This window comes from Colobus angolensis, unplaced genomic scaffold, assembly GCF_000951035.1.
Source record: "Colobus angolensis palliatus isolate OR3802 unplaced genomic scaffold, Cang.pa_1.0 Scaffold331, whole genome shotgun sequence".
NCBI lineage: Eukaryota > Metazoa > Chordata > Mammalia > Primates > Cercopithecidae > Colobus > Colobus angolensis.
Window position 1 is genome coordinate 3,190,943 of NW_012116611.1, and position 8,115 is coordinate 3,199,057.

At 33.9% G+C, this 8,115-nt stretch overlaps 1 pseudogene; it reads right to left on the reverse strand.

Moving 5' to 3' along the window:
• Window positions 1-821: 821 nt before the first annotated feature.
• Window positions 822-1,571, reverse strand: LOC105518915 (annotated as a pseudogene).
• Window positions 1,572-8,115: the final 6,544 nt, after the last annotated feature.

Consider the following 8,115-nt stretch of genomic DNA (forward strand, 5'->3'; position numbering starts at 1 on the left):
TCCATTGTGGAAAGCCATTTGGGGATTTCTCAAATAACTTAGAACTGCTATTTGACCCAGCAATCCCATTATTGGATATATACTCAAAGGAACATAAATTGTTCTACCATAAAGACACATGCATGCTTGCTGATGTTCACAATAATGAATCCATGGAACCAAGCTTAATGCCCATCAACATCACACTGGATAAAGAAAATGTGGTACATATACACCATGGATTACTACACAGTCCCCAAAAAGAATGAGATCATCTCCTTTGCTGCAACATCAATGGAGCATGGTGTATTTTGGCCTCATCCACTAGATTACCAATGGGAAAGTATTAAAATGTATTCATGTGATATTATTTTTGATCTTTTGACGTAGCCTATTATACAATTAATGTGAATAAATGGAAAAGATCAGCCACCTAATTCTATAAATTAGAAATTTAAAGGACATATTAGTCATGTTGTTCAGCCTCCATTTTTTCTAAATATGCATTTTATTTTGCTAAGAGTCATGGTTTCACTGTAAAAACAGAATACACATTGATTTGGTTTTATGGTGCAGATTTAATTAAAATTCCACCCCTAATGGAATAGTACGAAGTCCTATTTTAAGTTTATGATCTTCAGCTGATTTCATGCATTATTTAAGAACCATTATTTTGGTTTATTAACAGTCATGTGTGCATTTGATCACTTTCTTCCGTGGGAAAGTGCTGTGTGTAAGTTACTAGTTATTTCAATATCAAGTCAGTAACATTTTTTTTTCAATTAGAAAGCAAGCACTGTTTATAAACTGAACAGATTAGAAAAATAATTATGATAAACACATTAGTTCATCCTTCTAGTAAGTCTGTTGTTCTGGTCTTCCCTGTTGCCAGCGTCCTCACCTTCTGCAAAAGGGGTGCTCTTTTTTTTTATTATTCCACCTCATGGAGAGGATAATTTGAAGGGCCACAGGAAATTTTTTGCTTCTTTGAAGCATCTTTCCATCAGTAGAGATCTCATGAATCAGACCCTCCATGCAGATGATGCCATGTTTACCAAGCGATGAGCAATTAACGTGTTGTCTGTCAAGGCAATGTGCTTCTTGATGATTTTGCCATAATCATGCTTGTAGATTAGTTCAGTTACCAAGTTCAGGTTTGGGTATCTCCATGCAGTATATGGTTCTACAATCCACAACATATTAAGTGAAGCATTTTTGAGCTTAATGAAGGTTCCATTGAAGATCTGACAAAGGCAAAGAAGCTGCAACACCTTTCAGACTTTTGGGCCCACACCATTGATACCTCCGTTCCTGATGACAAATGTCAATTTGGGTTCTGCAGGTGTAATACATAGAAATTGCTAGCTTTTCTTAGCGTCCTAGCCATTCGAATTTCAGATCTGTGCATCTGCCTATATTCCTTGTGATAGTACTTTGCTTTTTCACAGATAAGCTTCCTACTTACCTTTCGAAGCATCTTTTGGGCAAAAACTTCTTTCTCAGGCACTTGATTTTCAGCTCTGCTAAATCTTTCACTTTTTCTTAAGCATTACTGGCACAGCAGGAATCTTCCTCTCCTGGACAGCCTCCATGTTTCCAGCCAGAAAGGAGCTTAGTAAAACTCTGATAGGAAGAAAGAGAAACTTAATTGCATTTGACATGACTCTTTCACCTAATAACAAATTGGATGTTTGTGTCTTTATCTCTACAGTACCTATTCCTAGGCAGGATGTTAACAATTAAAAATGTATCATTTTAAAACTTCTCTCCCACATTTTTTATCAACTACTATTTTATTTGCACATACTAAGGAAACCAAGAGTGAGTTAACATTGAAGTTTCACTTGGGTAAACTATGAATATATATACATATATACATAAATATATATTTTCATTACATTTGTATATGTATGTCAGAATTAGGAACTTAGATGTTCAAAGTTATATGTGTGTATATTAAATGTAAAAGGAAAAAGAGTCCAGAAATAATTAGTGATGCATAATATCATCTAAGTAGTTAAAATTCAGCAAAAAAAAAAAATACTCACTAAAGAAGAAATGAATGGAGAACTAGAAAAAATGATGTTTAAAAAAAAGGGGCTGGGCTCTCCTAGAGGTAAAGAAATAGTGGTTGTAATAAAAAGTATTATCCTATAGAACTAGATAAAATCTGATGGAAAATTGGTATTCTAAGACTTTTACCTTGAAATGATCTGTGTTTTAGTATAATGATAAAAAGACTATGTTTTAGTTTTATTGAGTAAATTTTTATTCTTCATACATAACAGATGCACAAAGAGCAATGTTTTCTGAACTGGCTTCCTAAATAATAAATAAATTGCTTAGTTTCTTTGTTAAACAAGCCTTAATGTTTCTGTATGCCGTGCACTGAAGAAGTATGGAAACATTTTATTTGATGGCAAGTTCCAATTTTTCTTTAAAAGTTGGCAATATTTTGAGTCAAAAACATGACAAAACATCAAAGTCTATTTCGAAATGCTTTACATCTTAATATAGTTGAAGTTAAAGCAGTAAGTAATTTCAGAGATTTTCCCATGAGCTGCATAGTTCTTTTCATATGTAATTATGCTCTGAGTGCATTAGATAATGCTATGGTTCCCACAGCTGTATACACATCTATAAATCATTAATGAGGCAGTTAACTGAAACAAAACTGTAAAAGATTTGCATTACCCAGCAGAATCTGGCTTTAATGACATCTAGTTATTTACAATTAATTTTGCCTTTTGGAATAATAATTGAAAGTAATTTAAGATTTTCTTGCACAGAAATTAGATGTTGTCTATTCATCAAAAGTTTTCTCTCTCTCTCTCTTTTTTTACTATGTAACAGAGACTCTGTCAGTGACCAATATGCAGCCGGTGCTAACAATCTTAACTAGATCAAGCCCTCTCCTACTCTCCATTCCTAACCTTTCTGTTTTCCTTCCTCCCACCTAAAAAAGGAAGGATAATTGAAAAAATTCAGGAAAAAAAGGAAAATGTACTTTATCTAAAATCGAATGGGAAGAATGAGTCCAGTGAAACATACTTTTGGGGTATATTTATTGATTCTTTATGGTTTTGAAGGAATATCTTTTTCATTGTTTCTTAAAAAATGAATGTTAAAAGTGAAAAGCAAATGAAAGTTTTATGAATGTATATGCTGTAAGTATAAATGCATCATAATACTATTTAGTAACTAGGACTCTGTAGAAATACTTTTCAAATATAGTAAACATGCTTTGGCATTTATCAACTCATTTTATATTGCTCTACCTACATGTCATATTTTAATGATATTATTCATTTGCCACAATTTTCTATTATTATTTATTTGCAAGTCAGCATCCCTCAAACCACTAATATGCAGTAAGCAGTCTAATGATGCCACAATGATTGTTCTTCCCCTATTTAACACCCACCAATGATGGAAACATCATAGAGAATGAGGGTGGGGATTGGTGAGAGACTTTATTATTGCTAAGAAACACCTAAGGAAGTTATCCAAATAATTGAAACTCTTATTGCAGTTTTAATATAAATCATAAGACAAATTATTTCCCCTTTTAAAGTTTGTTTTTTAATGACTGTCACTATAAATGAAATCTGGCTCCACAACACCAGATCGCTCCACTGCACTCCAGCCTGGCAACAGAGTGAGACTCCATCTCAAAACAAACAAACAAAAAAGAGTAGAAAGTGCAGAGACTTTCCATATACTCCTTGTCTCTACACATGCATAATCTCCCTAGTATTAACATCTCCTACTCCATGGGTTTAGAGAAATGTGTAAGGGCATATATCCAACACTATGGCATCACGTAGAGCAGTTATACTGCCCTAAAATTCCTCTGTGCTCTGCCTATTCATTCCTCCCTCCCCCCCAACCCTTGGAAACCACTGATCTTTTTGCCATCTTTATAGTTTTGCCTCTTCCAAAATGTCATATAGTTGAAATCATACAGTATGTAGACTTTTGATATTATCTTCTTTTCACTGGTCAGCGTGTATTTAAATTTCCTTGCTAGTTCATTTATTTTTAGTGCTGAATAACATTCCATTCTCTGGAAGTACTGCAACATGTACTTTTGCTCCAGGCTCTACTTCATGAAGGACACAAGCTAAGGCAAAATGTCTAATGATATTAAGATATATTTAAAATACCAACACTTTTAATTTGTTCTTTTACACAAGTCAAAATACAAAAAAGTAAAAAAATGGACTCTTTCTTGAAGTTAACTGGAATGGAAACTAAAGTGCACTACCTCAGAACATTGTATTAATATATATACAAGATATCCAAATACATATTAGGTCATCCATAAATGAATAATTATTAACAATTTAGGTTTCCAGTTGTTCATCTGTCTCTGATTCATTCATTCACTCTAAAAAATGTTTGAGCCTTTGATATTGCCAGGCACTTTTCCAAGTGATGCTGATTTGGCAGGTTACAAAAACATGCAAAGTTCCTGCCCTTGTGAAGTTAACATTTTTGAAGGGCAGATAGAAAATTTTTTAGATTTTTTTGTTTTTAGTTTTTGTGGGTACATACTATTTGTATATATTTATGGGGTACATCAGATGTATTGATACAGGCATGCAATGTGAAATAATCACATCCTTGAAAATGTGGTATTTATCATCTTAAGCATTTATCCTTTGTGTTACAAAGAATCCTATTCTACTCTTTTATTTTTAAATGTAGAACTAACATTACTGGCTATAGCTACCCTTTTCGCTCTCAAATACTAGGTCTTATTAATTTATTCTATTATTTTTGTACCCATTAACCATCCCCAACTGCCCCCTACCCTTCCACTACATTTCCAGGCTTCTGATAACCATCCTTTTATCTCCTTCTCCATGAATTCAGTAGTTTTAATTTTCAGATCCCACAAATAAGTGAGAACATGCAATGTTTGTTTTTCTGTGCCTGGCTTATTTCACTTAACATAATAATCTCCATCCAGTTTCAGCCATTTTGTTGCAAATACTTGGATCTAATTTTTTACGGATGAAAAGTACTCCCGTGTGTATAACTACCACATTTTTTGTATCCAGTCATCTGTTGATGAAGACTTAGGTTGCTTTCAGATTTTGGCTATTGTGAACAGTGCCGCAAGAAACATGGGAGTGCAGATATCTCTGCAATATACTGATTTACTTTCTTTTGAGTATAGAACCAGTAGTAGGACTGTAGAATCATATGGTAACTCTATTTTTAGATTTTGAGGAACTTCCAAACTGTTCTCCATAGTGGTTGTACTAATTTACATTCCCACTCAGAACGTACAAGGATTCCCTTTTTTCCATATCATCATCAACATTTGTTATTGCCTGTCATTTAGATGCAAGCCATTTTAACTAGGGTGAAATATCACATTGTAGTTTTGATTTGACTTTACTCTGTGACGGCATTACTTGACCTACTCTGGGCCAGAGGGGAGTCCACTACCCTGAAGTGTGAGTCCCAGGCCATGCAGCATTCACCACAAACTAACTTACAAGCCCTTAAGTCTTATTAAAACATCACTAGTAGTCTGGCAGTACTCCACATGGACATGTAGTGCTGATCAGAGGGTGAGGCTCCTCTTCTTTTGCAAAGAGAAGAGAAGAATGAGAAGGGCTGCACCTTGTGGTTTGAGTGCCAGCTCAGCTTCAGTACAGAGAGCAGAAGGTAGTTTACTCTTCTCTATGAATACTGGCTGTCATTTCTGGGCTCACCTGGGGAATGGGGCATTCTGCTGCCCTGAAAGGAAGGACACAGGACTGGTGGGCTTTTCAATCTGCTGATTGTAGAGCCTTAGACCCTTGAATGAACAAAGGCAGTATCCAGGTAGTGGTTACAGAAGACCTTGGGTGAGATCTAGTGCTGTGCTGACCTCAGGTCTGACTCAGCACAGTCATCATAGTGGTGGCCACAGGAGTATACGTGTAACTCGAAGCCCCAGCTTTAGGTGGCTCAGAACAGAAAGAGGACTTCATTTGTCTGCAAGAAAGTAGGGAAAGAACAAGAGTTATCTGCCTCATCCTCCAGAGAATTTGTCTGGATCTTGTCCAAAACCATCAAGGCAGTACTTCTATGAGTCTGCAGGAACCACAAATATATGGGGTATGGGTTGCCCCCTAAAGCAGATACAGTTTAGATCCCAATGCCCAAGATTTTTTGAATATCTAGAAAAACTTCACAAAAGGATAAGTTAAATAAAAAGGCCAGACAATGAAGACTACAATAAATACTCAACTCTTCAGTGTCCAGACATCGAAGAACATTTCCAGCATCAATAACATCCACTAAAACATAACCGCACCAAATGTAGTCAACAAGGCACCAGGGACCAGTCTTGGAGAAACACAGATATGTGACCTTTGAGATAGACAATTAAAAATAAGTATTTTGAGAAAACTTTAAGATAGCATCAAGAAGTAATTTAGAATGGTGTCAGATAAATTTAATAAAGAGATTGAAGTAATTTACAAAAAAAAAAAACAGAAATTATGCTGCTAAAAAAAGCAAGTGATATACTGAAGAAAACATCAGAATTTGAATAGTAGAATTGACCAATGAGAAGAAAGACTTAGGGACCATGAAGATAAGCTACTTGAAAATACCTAGTTAAGGATTGAATATACATATATATTTTATATATATATATATATACCACTAAAGCATACTTACAGGATCTAGAAAATATCCTCACAAAGGAAGAATCTAACAGTTAGTGATCTTAAAGAACAAATAGAGAAAACAGATAGTGGTAGAAAACTTATTCAAAGGGATAATAACAGGGAACTGCTAAAACATAGAAAAAGAAAGCAATATCCAAGTACAAGAAAGTTACAGAATGACAAGCAGTTTTAACAGAAAGAAGACTACCTCAAGGCATTTAATAATCAAACTCCCAAATATTAAGGATTAAGAAAGGAATCTAAAAGCAGCAAGAGAAAAGAAACAAATAATACACTACTGAGCTCCAAAATGTCTGAAAGCAGACTTCTCATTGTTAATATTACAAGAAAAAGAAAGTGAAATGACATAAAGTGCTGGAGAAAAAAAATTACCCTAGAGTAGTATATCCAGTGAAATATCCTTCAAATGTGAAGGATAAATAATGACTTTCCTAGACAAAAAGCTGAGGGATTTCATCAACACCAGACCTGTCACACAAGAAATGCTAAAGGGAGTACTTCAATCAGAAAGAAAAAGACTTTAGTGAGCAATAAGAATCATCTGAAGGTACAAAACTCACTGGTAATAATAAGTACACAGAAAAACACAGAATATTATAACACTATAACTTTGGTGTGTAATCTACTCTCATCTTAAGTAAAAAAAGACTAAATGATGAACCAAACATAAATAATAAGTACAACTATCTTTTCAAGACATAGCCAATAAAATATGATCTCAGTAGTAACAACAAACATTTACAAAGTGGGAGAACAAAGTTAAGAAGTAATATTTATTAGTTTCTTTATGTTCATTTGTTTGTTTATGCAAAGATGGGTAACATGTTATCAGCCAAAAATAATGGGTTATAAGACAGTATTTGCAAGTCTCATGGTAACCTAAAACAAACAAACAAAAAACATACACTGGGTTAAAAAACAAAAACAACAAGGAAATAAATTATATAATCAGAGAAAATCACCTTGACAAAAAAAGGAGAGAAAAAGGAAGAGAAGACCACTGCACAACAAGAAAATACATAACACATCCATGATTGAAAATCTTATTCATTTAGTTTACTTGAAAAACGAGTGTTTATTCATGTGTCATCTTGGGCTTTGTTGTATCACATACTTCTTGTTGAAGTTATTGCAAATTAATCTGGAGAAGTGTCTATACTAAAAGTTATAAGATAGTCTTTAAGAAGTTAATAACAGACGCACTAGACCAGGATCAATGACTAAGTCTCTGACTCAAATATTATTTTGGAATAATTCCAACATAAATATAATTTATATTCTGATTTTCTATTATCTAACAATTATTTGACCATGTCACTTAAATTACCTAAAGTATTTAAACATTTTGAGCTCAGACTACTTACCTAAAAACTAGAATAAAGTTTTAGCCCAAAGCATGTTTATAGAGATTAAAAATGTCATTTTATACACAAGAATAAAA